Genomic DNA, 19,683 nt, shown 5'->3' on the forward strand with positions numbered 1-19,683 from the left:
GCCTTCCGGATATCAGCAGCTTCAATCGGTTGGCACAGATAGTCTTGTTGACCAGTGGACAGCCAGGCCAAGGCAATATCGTCTAAATACTCATCAAGTTCTGCGGGTTCTGTCTCATCTTGTGAGGTGTACATAGCAGAGTAACAGCTGCAGAATTGCTCTGCAATTGCCTGTGTGGTGTAATGGTCCTGCCCTGCTTCGTCTGTGATTTTGTCTATTACCGTGGCTTCGTCCTCATCTTAATCTTTGCAGCCAGATTGTGTCCTGGCCTGCCCCCATCGCCGTATGCTTGAGCAACGTGTCGCTTGGATAAATATCGCACCTCCTCGATTGCCAGCTCATTATATTCCAGTAATATTTCTTTAATTCTTGCTAAGATGATGCCATTTGGGGATATTGCATAATCTTTTTCCAGCTGTGCTAGGTCTGCTTCTTTACGGGACAGCAGACCACGGATGTCTTTTAGGATACCAGAGATGGTACTGATGTATGTGCCCCTGATTGTGGCCTTAAAGGCCTCCCAAAGTGTAGCCACGCTGTCCACTGTAACCTTATTTAAATCAAAGTATTGGATTATTGCTTCTCTAATTGTGTGTGTGTACAGCAGGTCGAGTAGCGCCTCCGATTGAAAGCGCCAAGTGAATTGACGTGGGAAGCGCAGTCGGATGTGCGGGGAAAGCCTGACTGGGTTATGGTCAGACAACGTCCTAGGCAGCATGGAAACCGTGTGTATCCATGGGTTAACCGCCTCGCTCATCAGACAATAATCTAACCTTGACCAGTTGCCATGCGCCGTGGACGCATGTGTGGCTTCTAATCTGTCAGTGTTTTGCGATGCCTCCAGGCATCTATAAGGCCTATCTCAGCCATCCTGTTGTTTATGACTAGTGCCGTCTTGGGTGATTGCCCTCCCTGTTTATTTGATTTATCTCTGCCGGGGTCTAAATGTTTATTTAGGGCACCTCCCCATATAATCTGCACCTCGGGCCACTCTCTCAGAATAGTAAATATGTCCTCAAATAGTGCAGGCATGTCAGTGTTGGGTCTGTAGAGGTTCACTGTTGTGAATGTTGTACCAAATAGTTTCCCCTGCACAATGGCATGCAGCCCTTCAGCGTCTGTGTGTGACTTTATACCAGCAAGCGGGAGCTTACGCTTCACCAGTGTAAGAACCCCCCTGGCGTATGACGAATACGAGGACGCCAGCCGGTATCCAGCCCATTTGTCCCCCACCCTGGCTTCTGTCTGTTTGGTGAGGTGCGTCTCTTGGAGCAGAGCAATCTTTGCATCATGCCTGTCGAGATAGGCCAACACTTGTTGAATATTTCTGAAGAGTTCAAACCACGGACATTCCACGTTAGGCATATTATCTTTTTGTGGTCACTGTTTGTCATCTGTGTGACCTTGAATTCTCACATATGGATCTACATAGCAATATATTTTAAAAATGCAATCTTTTGCATGTTCTTAGCTTCTGATTGATCACTTAGAAACAACGAGGGTAACCGATCCCACCCTGTGCATCCCCTTCCACTTCAGCACCCCCAACTTTGCTAAAGCCAACCCGAAAACTACAAACAACCCCCCTCATGTCTGACAGAAAAACAATCAAATGCGGGGTGCACCCACTGGGGAAACGCCAGAGAGCAAACTGCCTCCAAGATGAGAAGGGAGGTGGCTGAATGTGTGTAAACGCCTCCATCTAGGTGTTGATTTTTCAATACTTAAAGCGATATGTAGCACATTAATACTTTTTTCCCCGACGGACCATGCTAACAGTTTGAAGTTTGAATACTTGGCTCCACAGGAGACCAGTACTTAGCACAAGAGAGAAATAACAGACCCAACCTCCGGCCGCCGCCCCACAGGAGCAGCAATGTGACTTTACTATGCAACATTATAAAACAAAATTTTGACGTCTAATCAAGTACATCACCACTCATGGTCAACGGGCATTCAGTCTTCTTCCTGCAAGCCAGGCGCGCTGCGTGCATGACGTTTAAGGCCTTTCGCGTAGTCCATAGCTGATTTATGGTTAGGGAAAATGTTCAAGTTGCCGTTTACTCCGATTCGCAGGCGGGCCGGGTACAGCACGGCGTATGGGATATTTTCACTATTAGCAATTTCTTTACAGCATGAAACTTCGTTCTCGCCGTTTGGACCGCCATCGTGAAGTCCGGGTAGAAGGCTAATACATTCCCTTGGTAGGTTATTGTCCCCTTTTCCTGGGTTAGACGCAGAACCGAGTCACGTCACTGTTATTCAAGAGCCTGACGGTGATCGGTCCCCTTGGTGTGCCCGGAGACGGGCAGGCAGCCAATGATCGATGAGCTCTGTCGATGATCAGAACCTGGGATAGTTGCTCCGACCCAAACAGCTCACGCAGCATTGTCTCAACATACGTTTCCAGACGTCTGGTGTTGGTCGATTCCAGCAGGCCCGTTATTTGTATATTTTTTCGGCGAGACCTGGCCTCCAAATCTTCGTTTTTTACCTGTATAATAGCAAGCACTTTCTCCGTGTCCAGAGTCTTGAGGTTACAGTCTGTAGATGGTCCTCCATGTCCAATATTCGCTTTTCCACTTCTCCCAGCCTGGCGGCATGTATGTCTAGTTTGGCAGACATATTATCCATTCTGGTGTTTAAGGCCGCTATATTCCCATCAATTGACTTTAGCAGTTCTGAATGGCGATGAGTGTTGCCTCTAAAGAACTTGGGTTGTCATAGGAGGCATCCAGCTCCGAGTCTGTTGTGGCACGCTGTCTCAACTTTGCTGGCTTGCAGGGCTCGAAAGCTAGGCGAGGCTGGGCTTTATCTGACTTTCCCATTTTTGCTTGTAATCTGCACTTTAGGTAAGTTAAGCCTGTCAGGGTGTGCTCCTTTGGTGTTAGTTTGCAGGACTTGCTAGCTAAGTTTGTTGTCCACCACTTCTCTAACTCTTCCAGAAAGGATGATGGCGCTCGGATCGGGCCTCCGGCCCTGATGTAGGAGTGACTCTGCCCCTTGTGAGGCCCACAGATTGGCCAGACTCAGATCCACTTACTCAGGCGCCACTGCAGTGAGGCCTTGATCGCTGTGTATTGAGTGCAGAGCAACGTCGCTGTATGGCAGGGCTGTCCAGCACAAAATCCTGCAATGGATTCATGTTAGGCCCTCTTAATCTTTTTGTGCTGCATTTTCACCCTAAGTGGGAAGGGTATGCCCAGACGTGGGTCCCCTGCTCACTACACCACTGGAGTCAAGCTATCTTGGCTGATGAGGGCTGAAAGCCTGAAACCGGGCCTAGGATGCTTGATTCCGGTCCAGGGAGGTCATGGCCTGGCAGTTCGGTCTGGACTGTTCCCATGAGGCACAGGGTCAAGACTGATTTGCCAATGGCTAAGTCTGAACTGGGGTGATGTGGTGAGCAAAATAACGATGGATTAAACCCAGATCTGTGACTGGGGGTGAATGTTTGGCAATGTTCAACATTCCGTCCATCATCTTTTTGGGCTGCATTTTCACCCTAAGTGGGAAGGGTATGCCCAGAAGTGGGTCCCGTGCTCACTACACCACTGAAGTCAAGCTATCTTGGCTGATGATGGCTGAAAGCCCGAAACCGGTCCTAGGATGCTTGATTCCGGTCCAAGGAGGACATGGCCTGGCAGTTTGGTGTGGACTGTTCCCATGAGGCACAGGGTCAAGGCTTATTTGCACATGGCTATGTCTGAACTGGGGTGATGTGGTGAGCAAAATAACGATAGATTAAACCCAGATCTGTGACTGGGGGTGAATGTTTGGCAATGTTCAACATTCCGTCCATCATCTTTTTGGGCTGCATTTTCACCCTAAGTGGGAAGGGTATGCCCAGAAGTGGGTCCCGTACTCACTACACCACTGAAGTCAAGCTATCTTGGCTGATGAGGGCTGAAAGCCCGAAACCGGTCCTAGGATGCTTGATTCTGGTCCAGGGAGGACATGGCCTGGCAGTTCAGTCTGTGCTGTTCCCATGAGGCACAGGGTCAAGAATGATTTGTATATGGCTATGTCTGAACTGGGGTGGTGTGGTGAGCAAAATAACTAATTAAACCCAGATCTGTGACTGGGGGGGGAATGTTTGACAATGTTCAACATTCCGTCCTTCATCTTTTTGTGCTGCATTTTCACCCTAAGTGGGAAGGTTATGCCTAGACGTCGGTTCCGTGCTCACTACACCACTGGAGTCAAGCTATCTTGGCTGATGAGGACTGAAAGCCCAAAACCGGTCCTAGGATGCTTTCCGGTCCAGGGAGGACGTGGCCTGGCAGTTTGGTCTGGACTGTTCCCATGAGGCACAGGGTCCAGACTGATTTGCATATGGCTATGTCTGAACTGGGGTGATGTGGTGAGCAAAATAACAATGGATTAACCCCAGATCTGTGACTGGGGGTGAATGTTTGACAATGTTCAACATTCCGTCCATCATCTTTTTGTGCTGCATTTTCACCCTAAGTGGGAAGGGTATGCCCAGACGTGGGTCCCGTGCTCACTACACCACTGGAGTCAAGCTATCTTGGCTGATGAGGGCTGAAAGCCCGAAACCGGTCCTAGGATGCTTGATTCTGGTCCAGGGAAGACATGGCCTGGCAGTTCGGTCTGGACTGTTCCCATGAGGAACAGGGTCAAGACTGATTTGCATATGGCTATGTCTGAACTGGGGTGATGTGGTGAGCAAAATAACAATGAACTAATCCCAGATCTTTGACGGGGGTGAATGTTTGACAATGTTCAACATTCCGTCCATCATCTTTTTGTGCTGCATTTTCATCCTAAGTGGGAAGGTTATGCCCAGACTTGGGTCCCGTGCTCACTACACCACTGGAGTCAAGCTATCTTGGCTGATGAGGACTGAAAGCCCGAAACTGGTCTTAGGATGCTTGATTCCGGTCCAGGGAGGACATGGTCTGGCAGTTCAGTCTGGACTATTCCCATGAGGCACAGGGTCAAGACTGATTTGCATACGGCTATGTCTGAACTGGGGTGATGTGGTGAGCAAAATAACAATGGATTAAACCCAGATCTGTGACTGGGGGTGAATGTTCGACAATGTTCAACATTATGTTTATCATCTTTTTGTGCTACCTCTTAATCATAAGCACACCATCGAGTAACGGGGTCACAGTGGCACACCTCGTGACATTAATCAATATTGTCCTCTCCAGCGCAGCGCCAACTGTTCAGTAAAAATCAAAAAGGCAGCTCTCACAGGCCTGCTCCAGCGGATTTGCCCGTTAAGTGGTGAGCCTGTGTTACATCTTCTCCGCTGCCCACGGTGCGCACTCACCAGGCACTAAGGTCGCTTATGGCCGGCCGCTGTATGCGCTCCAGCCCGTGGGCCAATTACCAGCAGGCCGCAGGGCGAAGGTGGGAGCTTCCCCGCTGTCGAACTCGCTCTCCAGACTGCGCCGCCCCGGGGCTCCTCCAGCACACAGTCCACTGGAGCGCCACTGCTCAGAGCGCTCCCCAGGATTTGCCCAACAGCCCGGTTGCTTATTTGTGCAAATGGGCTTACCAGAAGGTACAGACCAGGTTCTCCGCCAAATCTCCAGTGGAGTACGCGCTACAGTCGGGGCGCCATCTCCCTCCTTCCTCTCTCGTTGGCCGCAGCTTACCCCCGGTCGTCCGTCGATCTTCACCATCGGTGCCGGCAACTGGCTCAACAGCGCCTTTTTAACAGTGTTAATGTGAGCTGGTGTAGTATTTCGCCTCCAGTGGGAGCCGACATTGCTCCCACACACAGGGGGCAGCGAAAAATGCTGCTCACAGCATGCTGGAGCAATTATTTTGCCCGTGAAAAGACCACTCCCAATGGGCAGCAGCACTTTTCCTGCTTCCGTCCGCTGGGAGTGGACTTTTTGTTTGCTTTTGATTAGCTTAGCGGGGGCTGTCAACGGTCCTGCAAGTGAAAGCAAACATCTATGTCCTGAGTGTGGGCACTTCAGGACATAGGGAGCCGGCCCTGGGGGTGAGGGTCCTCAGGGCCATGGGGAGAGCTGTGCGGCACCCCTCCTTTGTTTTTACAGGGCCTGTCCTGGGGAGGTGGTGGTCCCTGCAGGTGAAAATGGCCCTGGGGGGCCACACCCCCCCTTTGAGTAAAACCTTTTGGTTCCAGGGAGGTGATGGTCCCCATGGCCCTAATAGGATCAGGAGGGAGGTTCCCTGGGAACCCCTCTTACATATTGGGCTAGCCCCGCAGAAATGGCGGCACCCAGGCTGTAAATAGCTTTGAGAAGGGGGCAGCGCAGAGCCCATTCACCTCAATTCAATTTGGCCTCTCCTGGGGAGTTGGCAGGCCCCAAGACCGAGATCGGCCATTAGGAGGCGGTCTGCATGCACCCACTCCCCAACATAGCTTTTACAATTTGCCCCAGGACCTGGCCCACCCGGGGGGCAATGTTTAAACATGCTCTTGTGTGTTTTTTAAAAAATAAAATATTAAAAATGCTCCCTGCAGGACCCCACCTCCAGGCCTAGAGGGATCTGTGTATTCTTGCCACTTCCCTTCCCTTTTTTTTAACTTTTTTTGGGGGACGTGGCTGAGTTAAAGTCCCAAAATGGCAGTCAACTGTTTCTGGATGAAGTGTTGGCATCCAATCAGATCACTTTATATAAAACAACAAGGGCACCCGAATGAGTTAGCACGGGACCTCGGGGAACATATTTAGAAAAGCAACAGTTGTCCCAAGCACAAGAGAATGGTAGCACAAAATAAATATAGACACAATAGCACTATATTGAGTAGAGACTTGTCCAGTCGGACAGAGGTCCAATTTTTAGTTTAGAAAAGAATATTCTAATTGAATACCTTCAACATTTCCATAGAGGGGGGCACAAGCCTGTACCCAAACATATACAGTTTAACATAAAGGAGAAAAAGGTTAGAAAATAGACCAGAGTGATTAGGCAAAAGCTGATATTTCCTGTGAATACTTCAATACCAGGAATTCCATTAAACACCATTACTTGCCAACCTAGGCAATTTGTACAATACACAGTATATGGTGTTTTATACAGTCGACGGCGTTTCGATCCCTTTTACAGAGTCATAGGGATCATCATCAGGACAAAATGTTGCCTAATTTTAACAAGCCATGAAAGCCTAAGGAGAAAACAGAGAGGAAAAATCATGAGAATAGTACAGTAAAATGTAATTACGAGGCTCTAGAGTGAGACGCTATACGTTGACGTGGCTAAACATACATTATGCAGTAAGCCGAACTGTGGCTAAGGAATGTTGTGGTATTTTGCAGGAAAGTGAACGGCGGCGGTAATGAGAGAGTTCTCCGTGAAATTAGAAAATCTCTTGAAAGTGATTCGTGCATGCCGTGGCCATGCTGACAATTTTGTGGTCCTTGTGGTGAACCTGCGTTGTAAGCGGGCGCAATCGTAGACCGCTGTGACCAACGATGACCCTAGGCAATGTAAAGACTAACATGGTAAATGGTGACACTTGTGCACATGAGCAATGCTTCACAGGGGAAGTATAACAACAGACAGAAATAGTGTGGGTGCTCCTCAACCGCGTGGGTAGCACTGGGGCTACACGAATAAGAACCAAGTGACGTGAAAAAACGGAGCATGCCACAAGCACAGTGAAACTATGTGAGTCGGGCCGGGTCACATTGAATCGGTATAAGCTCCAAGCATAGTGAGCGTTCGGAAGCAAGTGGCTGAGGAGTACGATCAACGAAGAGGAGCTTACCGGGGCTGGCCGCAGAGGATCGGGGCCAGCTAGCGGTATCTAGGAAGGACGGAGTCATTATGTTAATCGCTGCTAGGCCAACCAGGAAAAAATAGTTAGAGGAATTAAATAGCGTGCACTAGCTTACCCTGGGTGGAACTCAAGGTGTGTAGAGTTCCTTGGGATTAGATGCTACTTAATAACGTGGAATCCTGGAAGGGGGCCTTAGTCTATAGACCTCCCATCACGAAAACGAACTTCGCCACCCAAATGTTAGACATTCTCACACCCCACGTCCTTGCATGTAAAAATTTCCTATTATTAGGAGACATAAACTACCATTTAGAATGTCAAACGGATCACCATACTGCTGAACTGTGCAACAGTATACATGCACTAGACCTGAGAATACTAGAGACAGGCCCGACGCATATTGCAGGACACTGCCTCGATATTGTCTGCTCCAACTCGCAACAACTATCCATCAATGATCTCACCCCTGTATTATGGACCGATCACTCACTTATAAAATTCTCTATCAAACTAAATTCCAAGAACCCCAGACCCCCCAAACAATCGAGTCTGTCCAGATCATGGTCAAAAATACAAACTGATACTTTCCAGAGGCATTTTATTCCTCCCCCTGCCTCCCAATCGGCGACTCAGATGGCAATAGACTTAGACAAAGCCATTGTAAAAACTCTCGACACAATAGCCCCCAAACGCCCTACCAAACGCCCCATAAAAAGCAGTCCCTGGTTCACCCCTGAACTGAAGAGATTAAAAGTTGCCACAAGAGCTCTAGAAAGACGCTGGAGAAAAACTAAAGACACAGACGATAAAGCCAAATATAAAACTTCCCATCATGAATATATGGCGCATATTGCAACAGCAAAAAAAAACTATCTTGCCGACAAAATAGATCAAGCAGGGAGCTGCCAAAAAACACTATATAAAATAGTGAAAGACTTTACGAATCCCTTACCCTGCCAAGCAAATGCACTGGAATCCCAGGAATGGGCAAACCAGCTATCAGTGTATTTCAAGGATAAAATAAATAATATATATATGACCTTCCCTAATCCCCCCCCCAACACTTATGTTCCACATCCCCTGCACCCTTCAAATATGGAGAACACGACTCACACCATGCAACTATTAGAATTCAGCCCCTTTACCACAGATATGGTAATAAAGAATTTAGGGAAGATTAAATCAGGATCCCCAAACGACTCAGCATCCTCACAAATTCTAGCCAAAATAGGACCAGCCATAGCAACTGAACTTACCAATATCTTTAATACGTCCCTTGCACAAAGCACTTTCCCAAGCAGCTGGAAGGAAGCAACAATCAGACCTATCATCAAAAAAACCAATGCTGACCACACAACTCCTTCTAATTATCGCCCAATAGCCCTTCTCCCCCTGTTTGGCAAAATGATGGAGACTACTATAAATTCCCAACTAATGAAACACCTAGAAGACAACAAGATATTAGACGCCACCCAATCAGGCTTTAGAGCCCACCACAGTACGGAAACGGCTCTACTCGAAATAGTGGATAATATCCGCCTTGCCATTGATTCAAAGAAATCAGCAATCCTGATTCTGTTGGATCTCTCTGCAGCGTTCGACACCATCTCCCACACAGTACTAATAAAGAGACTGGTGGGGGTTGGTGTCGGGGGCAAGGCGCTGGGCTGGCTGCAAAGCTACCTGACAGACAGGAAATCCAGAGTCAAAACCGGTCCCTTCCTGTCTGAAACCACTGATAACAATATTGGCGTCCCCCAGGGCTCAATCTTGAGCCCAACGTTGTTTAACGTTTATATGTCCCCCCTGGCCAAAATAATCAAAGATCATGGCTTCCAAACAGTCTCATACGCTGACGACACACAGATCCTGGTCACCATGGGTCCTGAGCCAGGCGACACCAAAATCAGATTTCAATCCTGCATGGTGGCCATCAAAAAATGGATGACTGAGAACTTTTTGATGCTTAATGCGGAAAAGTCCGAAATTATGCTGTTCGGAAAGGCACATCAAATATGGGAACAGGACTGGTGGCCCATTGAACTTGGTCAATGCCCCCCACCCAAAAGTACAGTCCGAAATCTAGGAATTTTAATGGATGACCAACTTACAATGCAACCACACGTTAACAAAGTGGTACACACCTGTATAGGCCTTATGAAAAGCCTTAGAAAAATATTCAAATGGCTTCCTTTAACCAGCAGAAGACCACTAATCCAAAGCTTAATAACCAGCCGGCTGGATTATGGCAATGCATTGTTTGCAGACATAAATGCCTCTAACATAGCCAAACTACAGACCATCCAGAACAGTGCAGCTAGGCTAGCACTGGGTCTCCCACCAAGAACCCCGTCTGCCCCCTGTCTGAATCAATTGCACTGGCTACCAGTCAACAGACGCATAAAATTCAAGGTCTGCTGCTTAGTCCACAAATCCTTAAACGGACATGGACCAGCATACATCAGAGACAAACTGCACCGACACAGCCCAATGAGAAATCTTCGCTCATCCAACCAACTACTGCTAAAGACGCCTAGAGTCCGCACAGTGAGGAACGGGGACAGATGCTTCTCAAAAATCGGTCCCTCTTTCTGGAACTCACTTCCCTTAGATCTGAGAGCAGAACCTAATCTGATTATTTTTCGTAAGAACCTAAAAACTCTGCTCTTTAAACCTTAGTCATCCACTTCCATACACACTGGTTCTATTTTGTCTTTACCCATCTGTCAGCGCTACGAGACCTAACGGGTGAACTATGCGCGATACAAAAACAAATACAAATACAAATACAAATGGGCGGGAAGCAATCTCCTGAAGGGAAATGTGTGCAAGGAATTAGCGGTACTGTAGGGGAGGCGTAATTACAAGGAATCAAGAGGGGTGAGGGGAACTTACCCGTGGAACGGCAGGTATTGCAGAAAGTTGTGCCAGCGGATCGCTCAGTCGCATGGGGGGAAGCCTGCAACAGAGTAACGGGGGTTAGAGGCTGGTCCATCGAGGCAAGGTTACCCTTTACGAGTCATGCCAGTAAGCAAAGGTGGTCTTACCTTAAGGTTAAGGTCGGATAACTTCCCTCGCCGTTACTGTGGCGGATGGGAGAGCCTAGCTATATGAAGGTCTGTAATTGGCTGGTGGAAGGGACACATGCCATAGAGAAAAGAGTTGTAGGACTTAACGGCGGCCATATTGGTAGTGAATCTATGTGTGACCCGGCAATTGGGCAGTAACGGAGAAGTGGGGCAGTTAAAACAAGAGTTTTGCAAACTGAATCAGCTAGGCTATAAATCCAGGTTTTAACGGGTGTGCTACAGTGAGGGGCCAAGCGGCAAGGATCGGGGACAGAGGTAAACGATAGCGGCAACAGAGGACATGCACGCAAGAGAAGGGAATAAGTTCACGCAGACACAGCAGATTGAGCTCACGATAGTCCCATGTCACGGTCCACCGTCCAGGTAGTTACTCTCAATGTGAAAGGGCTTAACAACCCTATAAAACGAAGAGCCATTTTGTCCTATCTGGAGAATATGGTGGCTCATGTGTGTCTTCTCCAGGTGACCTACCTCCTCCCCAAGGATTGGCATTGGATAAAGTGCCAGACTTTTTCCCAGCAATTCTTTTCTTCTACATCAGACAAGAAAGCGGGGGTGGCAATACTGGTAGCCAGGAACTATGGGGGGACAGTGGGGGACAAAGTGGCAGAAGTAAAGGGTCGCCTCTTAGCCTACAGGCTATGGTGGGATCTATATATGCACCCAACTCAGGCCAGGAGAGATTTCTGACTACATCACTCTCTGAGGTCCTGAGCTCACAGGAACGGCGAATAGTGGTAGGGGGGATCTCAACCTGGTCATGGATACAGAGATATATAGGTCTGGCCAACGCTATAGCCAAACGGTAGTGCTGTTCAATGCAGGGAAGGAGTGGTTGTGGGAGCGGGGGCTGGTGGATCTGTGGCGGGTGGCTCAATCCCAGTCCTCACAATTTACCTTCTATTCCCATGCGCACCACACCTATGTCCGACTGGATCACCTAATAGGCTTCATGGAGCTTAATGAGCTAGTGGACATAGTGAACATCATACCAGCAGCACTATCCGACCACAACGCAGTGACGGTGACCCTCAACATGGCCCCAATCCACAGACAGAAAGGGATTTGGCGACTTTGAGAACATTTACTGCGTAGAGCGGGAGTGACACAAAAAATCCACAAATGCATTACCGATTACTTGGCGACAAACTATTCCCCTGACACCTCCCTAGCAACGCTGTGGGGGTCCCTCAAAGTGATTGTCAGGGTGGAGCTGATAGCTATCTCTGCAGCTGACAACAGGGAGCGCAAGGATAAACTGTAACTTCTTACGGCACAGGTGGTGGAGTTGGAAAGGGTAAATAGTAAGACAGGTGTGCCAGAGTGTGGCACCAATTGAAGGCGGCAAGGGTACAATTGGCAGGACTCGACCTGGATAGGGCCGAATATGCGGCCCTCCAGCTCAAACACTCCTACTATATTGGACGGGACAAGACAGGGCGCGTCTTGGCGGGTAAGCTTAGGGCCCACACCCAACGGATGAAAGTTCAATTCTCCAAAATGCTATGGGGGGGAAGGTTGAAAGCGACACCGAGATAGCGGGAGCCTTCCAGGAATTCTACTCGGCGCTTTATGAAAAAGACTCATGCCTAAGCCCCGAGGTGGACTCCTATTTACAGGGCGCCTACACGACCGCACTAAATACCGCAGGGGCGGAAGCCTTAGATGCACCTATCAGGATAGATGAGGTGATAGGGGCGATTTCTCACCTCAAGCTCTTGAAATCGCTGGGGCCTGACGGCTTTTCGGCTGGTTTCTACAAGTCCTTTTGTCCACTCATCGCCCCAGTCTAGACGTAGCTTTTTAACTCAACTCGGTCACAGGGCCCTGGACAATCCCCCTGTTAGAACTGGCTATTTCTGGTAGGCTAAGGCGGACGCCAAAGCCAGGCAGAAACCACCAATCTAGTCAGGGCAAGGAAGTCACACGCCAAGATAACCCCTGCTCACCCCCTTGGTAGCTTGGCACAAGCAGTCTAGGCTAAACTCGGAGGCAATGTGTAAAGCATTTGCGTCAGCGCACAATAGTAACAACATACTAGGTACACCACAAAAGAGACTCCACACAAGGTTATTATAAAAATACCTTTTGTATTGTAAAAGCACATCAGATAAAATCACACATATACATGGTGCCAATTGGCACGGGCAATATTCACATGGGATTATTCACAAGACAGGGCCACATGGGCCACTGTCATATTCAACACTTTCCGAAATAGAAATACTTGTCAGAAATTAGAATAAGCATATAAAATCACTGTAGCACAAAGTAACAGTTATGAATCACATCCAGTAACTACTGGGAACAGGTAAGTACACACTACGCAACCCTAAACACCTTAGGAGCATGTCACGCAGGTAACCAGGACCTCACTAGGACCCCCTGTATTAGAAAGAACAACCACCTAAGGATAAAATCCACTTAGGGGTATAAATCAGAACACATTACCCATGATGCATGAATATACATTCAGAGGAGTAGCAAAGAAAGAAAACACATGATGTATAGACCTACACATTCAGCGGTGTTAAGGACAGAGCACATGATGCAATCAAAATACATTCAGGGGTGCAGCGCAAGAAGACACATGATGACTAAAACATTCAGAGGTGCAGCGCTTGAAAAGAAAGACACATAATGCATAAAACATCCAGAGGTGTCAAGAGTAATACCATAGCGCAAAAATCACATGAGGCCTAAAAACCTTCAGAGGTGCAGGAAAAACACATGATGCAAGAGATCACATTCAGAGGTGCAATAACCATACCATTGCGCAAACTCACATAAGCCACCACCTGTGGCAGTCCCTAGGCCAATGGCCTTGTTGGGGCTCAGACGCCCTGAGTCTCAGTGTCAGGGTGCGCTGCCATGCAGCGCCAGTCTCAAAGTACCAAAAAGCCTAAACGTAGCAGGTGCCCACTAAGTGCTGGGCACCTGGAGAACAATAAAACTGCGCCAGGGCCCTCACTGGCCCTTAGGCGCCAACTGCGCCACTGCTGGAGCCACACAGGCTCTGGGCATAGCACATGCCCCCAGACGTTGGAGCCACAGAGGCTCTAAAGCAATGATGCCAACCGTTGGAGCCACACAGGCTCTTAAAACAATGATGCCCCCATGAGCCTCACCGGACTCTAGACACAAGCTTCTCCCAGGCAGGAGGGGGCGAGCACCGGCAATATGCCCCGATGCCCCCGCTTAACTAACGTGGCCCCCAAGAGCCTCAACAGGCTCTGAACATGACTTAGGCAGTTGGAGTCCCTCACGGGGGACTCGAATCAAGGAAACGCCCTTGTGAGCCTCAACAGGCTCACTAGACAACATGCGGCCATGAGCCCCTCACAGGGCTCCAAGTAATATGCCCCGCGATCGTCGGGGCGGCCCTCTGCCCAGCGGGACCGCCCAAAGCCTCCTCGCTTCGTTGGAGTCCCTCACGGGGGACTCTGTCACCAATACTGCCCCAGGTTGTTGGAGCCTCTACAGGCTCTGTGCGACGTTGGGGCGGCACACTGCCATCTGGGGCCGCCCTAGTGCTCTCGCTCCCGGTGCCACTCTCCGGCACCAACAACCGCCGCGTCGAGCCCCCCCCTAGCCCTTCCAACTCACCGGGCTGTCTTCGGGGCGGGGCTCCTCCGGGCGGCGGCTGCACGCGAGGGCTCTCTGCTCCTGCCGCCGGCTTCACTGTGGCGGCGGGGGGAATCTCCGGTCTCCCTCTGCACACGGGAGACCGGCAACGACCATCAGAGCTTCCCCCAGGCAGGGGAAAGCGGGAACAGCTCTCTCCCGGCCGCCATGCGTCCTTCCTCCTCCTCGGCCTCAGGGCTGCCCAGCCAATCACGTCGCGGCTCCTGCGACGAGCCCCTCATGACGCGAGGCCGCCAACCAATGGCAGCGCGGCCTCGCCGATGACACGACGATCCACGGGCCAATCCTGTCGCGGCCCCTTCGTAGTTTGTTTTTCTACAAGGCAGATCGAGGTGGGCACTCGTAATTGATTAACTCAATGCAGGCAGGAATCTTCAGCGCGTCCAGCGCTATAAACGAGCAGGGAAAACGCTCCTCAGCGCTACAAAGTCCAGAGAAGGCGCTCTCAAGCGCTTGGGGGAAATTAAGCGCCCCAGAGCTCTAGACAGCAGGCAGAGCGCTCCCAGGTGCTCAGGGGGAAGCACAGCGCCTCCAGGCGCTAGAAATCAACTCCAGCGCTCTCCCCAGAAAAAGGCAGCTTCTCCATGCTGCCAAGGTCCCAGAGCTTCCCCAGGGGCAAAGCCAAGTCCCTCCTTCAGCCCAGGCAGGGCAGAAGGGTCCCCCAGGAGTCCAGGAATCCAGGCACCCAGGGGCTGGGCAGCGCCCACCCCTGGTAGATCCAAGTCAGCCACAAGAGCTAGAACAAGAACAAGTTGGAAGGAGACACATCCCCTTCTTATACCCAGGAATGCCTTTGAAGTACTTCGTGCAAGGGGCCCCGTGTACTGGAATGTTTCTGGCTTTCGTCTTCCTGACAGCTTCAGGGCCAGAGGTGACAGTGGGCCGTCAGGATGGAGAGCCAGCAGGGTGGGCGACAGGCACGGCCCGGCACCACCAGACGCTCTTTCCTCCCATCCCTGACAGCAGAGGGGCCTTTCATCCACGGCTGACTCAGACCCCCTCCTCTGGGGCCTTGCAGACCCTGCAGACCCTGTCCTACTCAAACCGGACAGTCCATCCACCAGCAGGTCCAGGCACTCCTGGGCAGACTCATCAGCCAATCACACGCTAGCACCAACTTACACAATTATGCCAACTTCCAAAAGTGGTACTTCTAGACTAGACACAGTCATGCTGCATACATCATTTTGCAGCATTCATTCTCACGAGTTCACACATATCAAACTCGACCCCTGCACTCCCCACACAACAGGAACTACCATGGGCATACATATTCCCCATTCATTCCTATGGGAGGGCAGGTCACTCACTCTTCATACAGAGAGCTCCAGCACTTTACACTGTACCAGAGTGAAAAAAGTGCGCAGAGGCCTAGAATCACCAACACCAGGTTCCAGAAACAGGCTAGGAAAAAGCAAAAAGTCTAGGGGTGAACCTGCCCAAAGGGCCGGGTCCAACACCCCCCCTGACATGTTGGCGGCCAACATAATGGTACTCCCTAAACCCGGGAAAGATAAGACTCAATGTGGCTCCTACCGCCCGATATCCCTCCTCAACATTGACTTGAAGTTGTTCACGGGGGTCTTAGCGGCCAGGTTGGGTTCACAGATGCTAGGCATCATCGAACCGGACCAGTCCGGCTTCATACACAACCAACAGACTAGTGACAACACCAAACACATTCTCCACCTCATTGACGAAGCCCACTGCACGAAGATGCATGCCCTCCTGTTGTCGGTCGATGCCGAGAAGGCATTCGACAGGGTGGACTGGGGATTTCTAGAGAAGGCTCTAGCTCACTTTGGCGTCAGTGACTGGTTCCGGGCTTGGGTGGCGAGCTGCTACAATAGGTCCCCGGTGACAATTAGGGTCAACGGGATAGCCTCTAGACTCTTTGAGACCCAGCGGGGCACAAGACAGGGGTGTCTGCTCTCACCCCTCCTCTTTACGCTATATGTGGAACCACTGGCTCAGAAGATTAGAGACAATCCCGAAATACTGTGCATTTTTTGGGCGGGGAGAGACACTCTGTGAGCTTATATGCCGATGATATCCTAGCGACCCTAGCAAAATCAGAGCAATCCGTATCAGCATTTTTATGTGAACTGGAATCCTTTGGACAGGTTTCTGGCTTTTGGGTGAATGTGGGTAAATCCATGATCCGATGCTTGGGCCAACGGGGTGAGCTCTTGGGGGGGGCAGGGAACCAGCGTCCTTTGGGGGTTACAGGTTCAGGATACGGTCCCGTATCTGGGACTAGATACAGCCTCATCCATAGCACAAACGGTCATGCGTAACTATTCCAAGCTTCTCTCTCAGACCACGAGGGGCCTCCAGCAGTGAAAACACCACCAACTGTCACTGCTCGGGCCCGTCGCAGCCATAAAAATTTCCATTCTGGCCAGGGCGCTGGACATATTCCAGACTTTACCGGCCTGGCCCCCATTGGGGATGCTCCACAAGTTACAGCTGGCAATACAGCAGTTTGTAGGGGCGGGGGCGCGACCTCGTATACACAGGGATCTTGCCCACAGACCACCAGAGGAGGGAGGGTTGGGTTACCGAATGTACTGGAGTATTTTAGAGTGGCTCAAATTAGATATCTGGTAGAATGGAGCTGACCGCTATCTGAAAAGCAGTGGCTGTTCCAGGATAGAGTGCTGCGAAACTTTCACTATGGATCATTCCCTTTTTGAAGAGAGCCAACCTGCTCATTCATTACGAGCTCCTTGTTGTGAGTATGGGATGGGATGGCTGTCAGAAGGGAGTTGACGTCCTTCCCCTCACCACTGACTCCCTTGTTCGACAACCAGGAGTTTAGACCAGGGATGGATGAAAGAGCGTTTTGACAGTGGTGGGATTCGGATTGCAAAGCGGCGGGGCACTTCTTTGATCTAGATGGGATCCTCCCATTCTCAGAAGTGCAACAATTATACGCCAATCCGGACTCAGGTCAGTTCCAATACTTCCAACTCCGCCACTGGCTCCTTCAGCCAGACGTACGACCTCACTTGAGCAGGAAACTAACAAAATACAAAAAATGGTTAATGACGAAACATTCAGAAAAGAAAATGATCTCTGAATTGTACACCATGTGGAGACCACCTGCTCCCTCACAACCCTCAGCCAGCCAAAAAAAATGGGTGAGGGAATTGGGGAGGGAGCTAACGTAGAAAGAGTGGCAAGACATTTATTACAGAGCCAATCATACGGCTCGTAACACGACCAGCAGGGAAACAGCGGTCAAAGTAGCCACATATTAGTACTTGACACCAGCCCGCTTACACAAAGGGAATCCGGACTGCAGTCCGACATGTTGGCGAGGTTGCGAGGAAGAGGGCACACTGCTCCATTTGTTATGGGACTGCAAGGAACTGACGGGGTACTGGACCAAGATACTGGACGACATTGACAGACAGTTTGAGCCTGAAATATCGTGATTTCCGGCTTACACAGTGCTGGGGCAGCCCAACCCGATCACTTATCTGTTGAAATCTGTCCAAGGGAAGCAAATAGGCTTGGCGTTGAGGCGGCAGTCCAACACATCCTATCACACTGGGGTACACAGACTCGTCCTACACACACGGGATGATTACACAAACTGTGGTACATTTTAGGAATGGAACGGATCCAGGCCTCCTTTACGAATTCTGAAGAGACCTTTAGGGTTACCTGGTGACCCCTAGTGTCCCTGCTGGCGATGGAGCTGAATGAAGTGACCTACCTGAAATACCTTCGACTTCTCCGGGCCACGGTGACAGGGGGGCAAATGAGGCTACCTGGTTGGCTGTCCAATGGAAATCTTCTTACCCGGGCCCTGAAGGGGCAGATCCTAAGTACACTAGTTCGGGGGAGGGAGGGGCGGGGGTTTGGGAGTTCTAGGGTCATTACATTTTTGTCATGTTTAGAAGGGGCTAGCCTCGTACTCTGATTTGACAAAGACCAATCTCCAGCCTGCACTCTGTGGACTTTTGGGTGATCCTGCATGGACATTTTTGCTCACGCAGGCTGGTGGGAGTGTGGATATATTGTGATTTGGGTACGGGGTACCCAGTGTATGTGATGTTTCTTTCTTGCCAAAAGTCAATAAAACAAAGTTAAACATAAAATCATCTAGTGATCCTGTGAGGTGTCACAAAGAGAAGTATTAACTGGCGGTACCTGCAAAAACATATGCAGACAGTTTTCATATGTACTTTTTTGAGAGACAAAATTATTAATACCCACCAACTAGTTTCTGACAAAACAAACTTTAAAAACACGCTAGGTAGACATTTGTACTCTGGGTATCCAAAGGTGCAAAAACAAGTGGCAATCTCCGCCGTACACCCCCTAACCATTATATGCTCAGTATCCCACAATCTTACTGAAGTGGCAGAGAGGGCATTCCAAAATAACAAGAGTAGGGCTTATCTGCAAGTGTGGGGAATCGTGCCTCAACTCACCCTTGCATGGAGCTCAGGGTGCCCTCCATCCTGTTTGACAATCACAGAGAGAACAGCATTAAGAAAAATGGGGAAAATTCCTTAGAAAGCGAGAACGGGGAAAAACTCAAGGAATTTCGAAGAAAAAGTATGAGAGCATGTAGAAACATGGCAAGTCTCTGGCAATCCGCCAGGAAACAGTATACTTTAAATTTGCACAGTTTAAACTACAATGATAGTTCCATAATGGAACAACTAGTGAACCAATAGCATTGCTGTGCCTGTTTACATCACAGCAAATTTAAATCCTATCTTAACATGCCACACATCTCTTCCCTTTATTATTATTTCTTTTACAAATAAGCAAAGATGTGTGTTAAATAAACCTAACAATAAAAAAACTAAGCTAATTTGAATACTCACAATACAATGTTTTGAAAACAATAAAAATGCACCATATCATTAAATTTAATCAACATATATTTTAGGCACTCTGATAATTCTATTTCTCTTTCTTAACCCAGAGATTTCTGTATTCCTCACAGTGTTCCCATGCTTGCTTTCTGTGGTGGACTTGGCCCCATCTTTAACATCTCTTACATTTTCCATCTCATATCTTCTCACTTTGGCAATTCTGGACAAATTCCACCATTGTCCATTCTACACTCTCACTGCATGACCTCTTACATTCATAACCCTAACAGGGTCTCGAAATTTGGGAAACACTTTTCTTTGCAACACTGGATTTTAATTTGTACCACATCGCCCACCTCAACCCTAGTTTTTCTGACCA

Source organism: Lissotriton vulgaris, chromosome 1_1, assembly GCF_964263255.1.
Source record: "Lissotriton vulgaris chromosome 1_1, aLisVul1.2, whole genome shotgun sequence".
NCBI classification, from domain to species: Eukaryota; Metazoa; Chordata; class Amphibia; order Caudata; family Salamandridae; genus Lissotriton; species Lissotriton vulgaris.